This window comes from Equus przewalskii, chromosome 2, assembly GCF_037783145.1.
Source record: "Equus przewalskii isolate Varuska chromosome 2, EquPr2, whole genome shotgun sequence".
Lineage (NCBI taxonomy): Eukaryota > Metazoa > Chordata > Mammalia > Perissodactyla > Equidae > Equus > Equus przewalskii.
Genome location: NC_091832.1, coordinates 97,843,159 through 97,851,592, shown reverse-complemented (window position 1 = coordinate 97,851,592; position 8,434 = coordinate 97,843,159).

Here is an 8,434-nt window from a genome sequence, read left to right as displayed (position 1 = left end):
TGTACCATATCTTCCTCATCCAATCACTTATTCATAAATGCTTAGGGTGTTTCCATATCCTGCCTGTTGTGAATAATACTGCAATGAACATAGTGGTGCATATATCTCTTTGATTCAGTGTTTTAGTTTTCTTCGGATAAATACTCAGAAGCGAAATTGCTGGATTGTATGGTAGTTATAGTTTTAATTTTTTTGAGGAAACTTCATACCATTTTCCATAATGGCTGCACAAATTTGCATTCCCACCAACAGTGTACTGGGTTCCTCTTTCTCCATATTTTCTCCAACACTCGTTACTCTTTATCTTTTTGATAATAGCCTTTCTAACAGGTGGAAGGTGGTATCTCGCGGTTTTGTTTGGCATTTCCCTGATAATTAGTGAAGCTGAGCATCTTCACGTGCCTGTTGGCCATCTCTCTGTCCTCTTTGGAAAAATGTCTCTTTAAGTCCTCTGCTTGTTTTTTAAGCAGATTCTTTTTTCTTTTTGTATTAAGTTATGTAAGTTCTTTAAATATTTTGGGTATTAACCCCTTATTGGTTGTGTGATTTGCAAATATCTTCTCCTATTCAGTAGGTTGCCTTTTCACTCGCCTATGGTTCCCTTCACTGTGCAAAAGCTTTTTTAGTATGCTGTAACACTGTGTGTTTATTTTTGCTTTTGTTGACTTTCCCTGGGGAGAGTGATCCAAAAAAATCATTGCCAAGACCAATTAAATTGCTGACCGCCTATGTTTTCTTCTAGAAGTTTTATGGTTTCAGGTCTTACATTCAAGTCTTTAATCCATTTTGGATGTATTTTCACATATGGCGTAACACAGTGGTCCAGTTTCATTCTTTTGCATGTAGCTGTCCAATTTTCCCAACAATTATTGAAGAGACTGTCTTCTCTCCATTGTATATTCTTGCTTCCTTTGTCATAGATTAATTGACCATATATGCATGGGTTTACTTCTGGGCTCTCTATTCTATTCTATTGATCTATTTTTCTATTTTTGTGCCAGTACCATATGGATTATATACCTCCAGCTTTGTTCTTTTTTCTCAAGATTTCTTAACGTATAGTTTTTCTTATATTAGAAGATATTTCTCTAGTTCCTATCTAATTAGCAGGAAAATTTGAAATAGAAGATCATTTACATTTAGTGCTACATAAAATCTTATAAGCAGTTAATTCTCAACTGACAAATTTAAGATAAGCACATCGAAGCTCATTATCTAGCAACTTTTGAAGGTGGCACTTCATTTAGAAAAACTCTTGTAAAGGGGAAAAATAATTCAGAGTTTTTTCTGTTTGGGCAATTAATGTTTGTTCAGAGAAATATGGACCACTAGGAAATTTGATTTTTAATTCTTTTATATGGAGTTGATAATATTTATTTTATTTATTTATTTTTGTAAACATGCCTCCTCTTGCTTTTTTTTTAAGATTGACAGCTGAGCTAACATCTGTTGCCAATCTTCTTCTTTTTTTTCTTCTTCTTCCCAAAGCCCCCCAGTACATAGTTGCATATTCCAGTTGTGAGTGCCTCTGGCTGTGCTATGTGGGATGCTGCCTCAGGATGGCTTGATGAGTGGTGCCATGTCCGCGCCCAGGATTCAAACCAATGAAACCCTGGTTTGTGGAGCGGAGTGCACGAACTTAACCACTCAGCCATGGGGCTGGCTCCTATTTTGTTTATTTTATAGAGTTTTTTTGAAGCTTAAATAATGTAATGACTGCAAGTGTACATCAGCATTCTGGTAGGGTGTTATTTAGAGAATAAGAAGGTATTCTAACTGAAAATCTGGTTTTCTGCTTCAGTTAGTAGCTCTCCAAATTTGAGTGGCTTGTCTTTTTCTTCTTATTTTGTGCAAACTATAGAAATATTTCTTCTAAGTGGAGTTAAAAAAATGGTTCCCAAAATAAAGATTCCTAAGCCACAAAGGAGGAGGGGATACGTGCATTTTGTTCACTATTGTTTTAGTTGCTAGCCTATTTTACAACTCAAAATAAATACATTTGAATAAATAATGAATAAATAGTTATTACTTTGCCATAAATGATTAGAATGTGGGAAAATTAGCATACTTTTTCAAGTATAAATGCAACAAATACTATTGAGAATATTACCAGATTAATCTATCATATTTTGATCATTTATACTATTCAAAAGTATTTATATGTTCTTAAGTTTACCCTTCAGTATGGGTATGGTCCCTCTATTTTAACTTCAAAAGAACAAAATAGTGAAACTCTATTGACTTTGATTTGCATGCATTTCATGAAATATTAATACCATAATTTATAAATACTACGACTTTTAAAAGAGAGTTGATTCAAATTTTCATGTGAAAATAATTTTCAAAATATATGTAAGAATTGCATTGTCTATTTTGCCTGGAAAGATGATTAAGAGAACTATTTAGTATAACAAAAGTGTCCTCATGGCTTGCTCCTTAAAATGAGCTTAAAAAAAAGTTATTGAGATGCCAAGTATAATGATACTAATCAAGATCCTTCTATAAAGGTAACGTTTGACAAGAAAATAAAATTGAGAGGCAAATTATTGTATCCCTTTGCTGGTAGATCCTTCATGCAGAATTCTTAAAGCTTAGACCTTGGAGAAAAAAAGAGCCTGAGACAGAGGGCAGAGTTCGGTGTTATTTGTGCACCCGCATGCTGTGTGAAGCAGGGAATTGATTTGCGACTGCTGCTTAAGACTGATGTTTCTCTCTTATATTTTTGCATATCTTCACTTTGATTACAGTATTTTATTAATCATTATTGGCTATATCATTGTGTATATTATGCTTTGTAGGCAGAATGGCTCTTTGGTTTGCATTCTTTATGACTGTTAATTAGTTAACGGCATGGTAACCTTCACTGTTCAAGTACAGGGCAGCCTCGAACAGAGTGGCTGGTCTATCATTTACGAAATCTATCTATTTCTATCTTGGCTCATTTATCTGATGCCTGATGCTAAATGAAGTAAGAGAAATTGGTTATACCCTTGTAATGGGAAAACATGGCCAGCATGCTTAAGCATCTCATGGACTGAGTGTGTTTCTGTCTTTTTTTTCTACCTACCTATCTATCTACCTATCTATCTATTTATGAACTATTAACTGAGACAGCATCATCAACTATTTCTCCTAGGTAAACCAGTATGTCAACTTCTGTAATCTATCTCTGAATGCCTTTCCTTTTTGTAAGTATTCACTTTGTAAATATATAAATAATGTTTACTCATAAGGCTCTTGTATTGAAAATTTAATTTAATATTAAACATTTATTCATGTGTTGAATTCCTTTAAATAATATTTAAATATAGGATAAGTAATTTTGCTCATTCTGTGTCAAAATGAATATAAAGGTATAAAACTAAGTAAGATCAGCTACAATAATATAGGGAAAAAACACTAAATACAGAATCATAAAGTGAAATTTCTACAGTCAACCATAAAAATCATTTTATGCAGTTTGGGTTCCACACTAACACATCTACAAGATGAGAGAGTTGTCATTAAATTCCATTCCACGTCAATGTTCAAAAATAATGAACTTATGAATGTTATTCATTTCTTGAGCCGACATTCCCCATCAATCCTCCTCTTTTTGCAGAGGAAGATTGGCCCTGAACTAACAACTAACATCTCTGCCCATCTTCCTCTACTTTGTATGTGGGACGCCTGCCACAGCATGGCTTGATAAGCTGTGCATATGTCCATGCCCGGGCTCTGAACTAGTGAGCCCCAGGCCCCTGAAGCAGAGTGCGCAAACTTAACCACTACACCACTGGGCCGGCCCCATTCCTTTCTGATATTATGTTTGTGCCTATTTGGAAGGTATTTGTATAAGTTTCATTCCAGCTACCAAGTGTCCATGTTGTGTAACTCTGAGTAAATTGTTGCAATAGTTTTTGTAAAGCAAAACACGATGATAAATATTTACAGAATCAATTTAACATTAATTTTCTATGAGAAAAAAATTGGGGTCTCTTGAAACCTCTAAAATTATACCTCTAAAATTAAGCCTCTAAAATTATATGTGTGAGAGATGTATAGTTTTATTTTTTCATAAAAGACACTGCTATGTAAAAGTAATGGTTTGATCAATTCAAAGAATGATATATTTCGGTAAAAATATGCATAATTATTATAATTTGATGTAAATAATCTGAGTAAACACTAGCAAACATTAGATGATTCTGAAATAATTGATACACATATATGGGATTTAGGAGATGGTGTTGAGAGGCAGTGTAATGTAGTTAAAAGTTTCTGGGCTCATATGACTGCCTCCTCCTGGCTTCATTTTCTTTCTACTTCTGAAACCTTGGGCAAGTGATTTTCTAGGTCTCTGTTTCCCCATACATAAAAATGAAAAAGTAATCATCTCCACTGGAATGGTAGTGAGAATAAAATTAAGAAATCCAATTATAGCCCTGTGTCAGTGCCTGGCATATAGATTTCAATAAGTTAGTAACGATGGTGATTATATAAGTAAGGATATTTTGACTTAGTGTGTGCATGCAACCCATTTTCTTAATTGCTATACATAAGCATTTATAACAAATGAGGCATGTAAATATTAATATAATTATCACACCATATCTTCTAACTCGATAGTCAAACAACTGATGTTAATCTCAAAAAAATTGATATATTTTATTCCTTTTATATAATTCTTAACTAAACATATGATGGAGCCAAATAAATCCCAAATTTCTTAGAAAATTTCAATGTAGTTTCATTATAATCAACATAAGACATTATTTAATAAGCAGGCTTATTTCTGATTTGAAGAGATCTTATTGAGTAAATGCTGCTTTACAATGGTTTGATGCTTAGTGTTGGTGGCTTAAATCATATATATTGCATATATATATGATTTATATATGTATATATATGTGTATATATATGTATATATATCTCCAGCACAGGTGGATACAAATTCATGCTGAATAAATCTTTGTGACTCACTGAAAAGCAATCAAAGACATTTTAAATGGGTAGTGGGGAATTGGGGAATGTCGTATACCAAGATGACAGATTATACACAGAGTTTGCTTCCTGTCCTTTCTTTGTGCATGGAATTATGTGATAATTATAGTATAATAATATTCTGGCTTTTTCACCAACTTTTGATGGTAATTGCACTTCTCAGATATCTAGCTATTTGGGCTTGGGGTCTTTACAACTCTGGTTATGTATATTTAGGAAAGTTCCTAAGGTTCTCATCACTGTTAATCCAAGTGAGTTTAAGGAGAATATGTGAAGGGGCACACACATCACAGTAGAACAGTGGCCATATGCATAGGAAGGTAAACCGACGTGAGCGTTGGAGCTTTAGCAGGGTGAAGAGGGTGATCCCGTGAAGAGGAGGTCTGACCTGAGATGCCAGCACACAGGCAGGATGAGGAAGTCACATGCCAGGAACGTGGCCTGGAGCAGTGGGGAAACAACTCCACCAAAACCTGCCTCTCTCAAGTTTCCATTTCCATTTTCCTTAAGTGATTTCATCCACATACACATTTGACATATTCAAAAGAGCATATTAAGCTGTGATCCACCAGTTAGGAGGCAGAAGTCTGTTTCCCATCTCTCCCAGGCAGCTGTCATAGCAACACTTCATCTTGATTTAGGGCCACAGAAAGTCTAGAAGATCAACTCGTCAGCTTCTTCTGCACTGTTGATATGATCTATGGTATTTACTTCAGGGCATCTTAAAATTAACCAGGATGGCAAAGCCTAAAAACCATGAATTGAGGGATCATTGCAGTCAAGTACCCATAAATTGAGTCATCAGGTGATTCTGTACCAGCTCTTTTTAAGGAAGAGTGCTTAGATAGAGTCCAAAGATAACAGGAATCCAAATTTCTTCCTCAAGAGAAAACCAGTTTGGATTATTGGGAGAAATCTCAGTAGTTTGATGATGCCGCTGGTATACATCACGTCTGCTGTGCACAGGTGATGGCATGGAAGTAGCATGAGTACATCACACCCTGTAATTGACATCATTTGTGATCACTTTATCCATTAGCTCTGATTTATCCCTATTTCCATTAATTACCTGTTTAAATCGTACCATCTAGCTCCTGCCCCCCACCACAGCCATACTGTTTTTAGCCCAGGAAAGGTGTTATCATCAACAGAACTGTTAATAATAACAATAGCACGATGTTTCTACTTTGTCCCATCCCAGGTAGGTGTCATGGGGTTTGGCAAATAAATAATCACAGGATTTATAAAAATAACGAGGGTGAGCATTAGAAAATCTACTAATATCATAATAACAGGCTAAAATTTTCTATATGTTGTGCTTATTAAAGGCTTAAAGGTTATTTGAGAAATTCAATTACTGATAAGAAGAAAACAAAACAAAACTGTCAAATAAATCTCTCTCCTCTTCTTACTTCCCTCCATTCATCTTGTCCATCCTTTTCCTTTCCATTTTCTCTCACTCTCACTTACTTTCTTGTTCTCTAACTCCCATCCCTCCACCATCTGTCTATGAGTAAACCGAAAACGTAAGTCTAAATGTTAAAATACCAGAAGCATTAAGTCAGGATTAAATCAAATTAAAACAAGTAGGCTCAAAATCACTACTCCTATTTGCCATATTTTTTTCTGGAATTATCATTTTATTCAAGCATTCCAAAAAAAGAAATTAATTAAAATAATAGAAATGACACAAATTTATCATTATTTTATATAAGAAAATTTAGTATTTGATTTAGAAAATCATTACTAAAATCAAATAAAAAATATAATGCATACAATAACAAACATATGTAGAGTTAATTGTTTTAAAATATATATACAAATAACAATAGCTTTCTTTGCATCAACAATAACTGGCCCAAAAATTTAACCAGAAAAAACAGTCTTAATTACAATAACAATACAAATGATTAAATTAATCACAAAAATATTCACTAAGGAATAACAAGCAGCTTAGCAGAAAAGTTTAAAACTTTTATTGATTAAATCAAATATATAAATAAATGGGAGAACATGAAGTGTTTTTTGAAAGAAAAAGTCAATACTTTGTCAGTTCTCATATCCATTTAATGTAATTTTACTTGAAAACTTTGTTTTTCTTTTTGGACCTAGGAAAGCATATTATAAAACATATAAAAGAATAAAAGAAAAGGAAAACAGAAAAATATTTGGACAATGAAAAGTAAAGATGAAAGACTAAGCTAATAGTTTTGGTACTGGCATACAAATGGGCAAATTGTTCAAGGAAATAGGATAATGCACAGAACAATTCAAACGTATATGAAAATTCAGTGTGTAGTTGAGGTGTCATTATGGGGAAAAGATAATCAATCAAATTGTTACAAACAGCTAATCATTTGAAGAATAAAAATTTGAAAATCTTCCTCATTACATACACCAAATTTAATTTCAAATTGATCAAATATTTCATTAATTTTTTAAAAGTAAAATTAGTAGCATAAGTTATTGGAAATATTTCCATAATTTTAGAGGGGAGAATTTATTAATAGGAAATTCACAGAAGAAACAGCAAAGAAACAATTAAAAACATCCTTATCCTTAGTTACAAACAAGAAATTATAACCTAAATCAACTAAATATCATCGTGTTCCATCATCTTTACAATACTTCAAAAATGTGGATTGTAGGATCAATTGGCTTTGATTATAGATAAGCAGGCACTCTTATGCGTTGTTTGTATTAACTCTATAGACTTCAATCTAATATTTACCAAATTTTATTGAGTTCAGCATTTCCACTTTAATAACTACTCTAAAGAAATATTCACACACATAAACATATGTGTATCTGTATATTTATATATGTATATAAATGTTTATACACACACACACACACGCACGCAAACATATGCACAATTCTGGTCTTTGGAAACAATTTAAATACTTCAAAGTTTAGAAGTTGAGGGTTGTCAAGAAAGGCCTCTCTGACAGAGTGGTAATTGAGCAGAGAACTAAAAGAAGAGAGGGAACAGGGCATGCCTATTTCTGCAGAGAGCACGGCAGGTTAAAGGTCCTGAGGTAGAAGTGTGCTTGATGAGTTTGGGAAACATCTCGGAGGCCCATGGAGTTGGGTCAATGAGCTGAGAGACTGTTACAACAGAGGGTGAGCTGATGCAGGGATTCCACAGCACAAGAGGCTTTTGAAGGTCAAAAAGACACTTTGCTTTTGCACCAAAAGAAAACACAAGCGACTGGAAGGTTTTGAGAAACAGAGTATTTAAGTATATCATTAATCACACTTTCAAGTCAGAGATAAAATTTTATTTTAAGACCTTATTTTGTGGGGATAGGTTTCTGGAGAAATAATCTGAATTATTGTAAATGGATGGTTTAGGTTACTAGTGTAATTTAGAATTATTTTTAAATCAAAGCAAGCCTGGTGCATAAGAATTAGTGTATGAAGACAGGGAATATACATAAAAATTAATTTA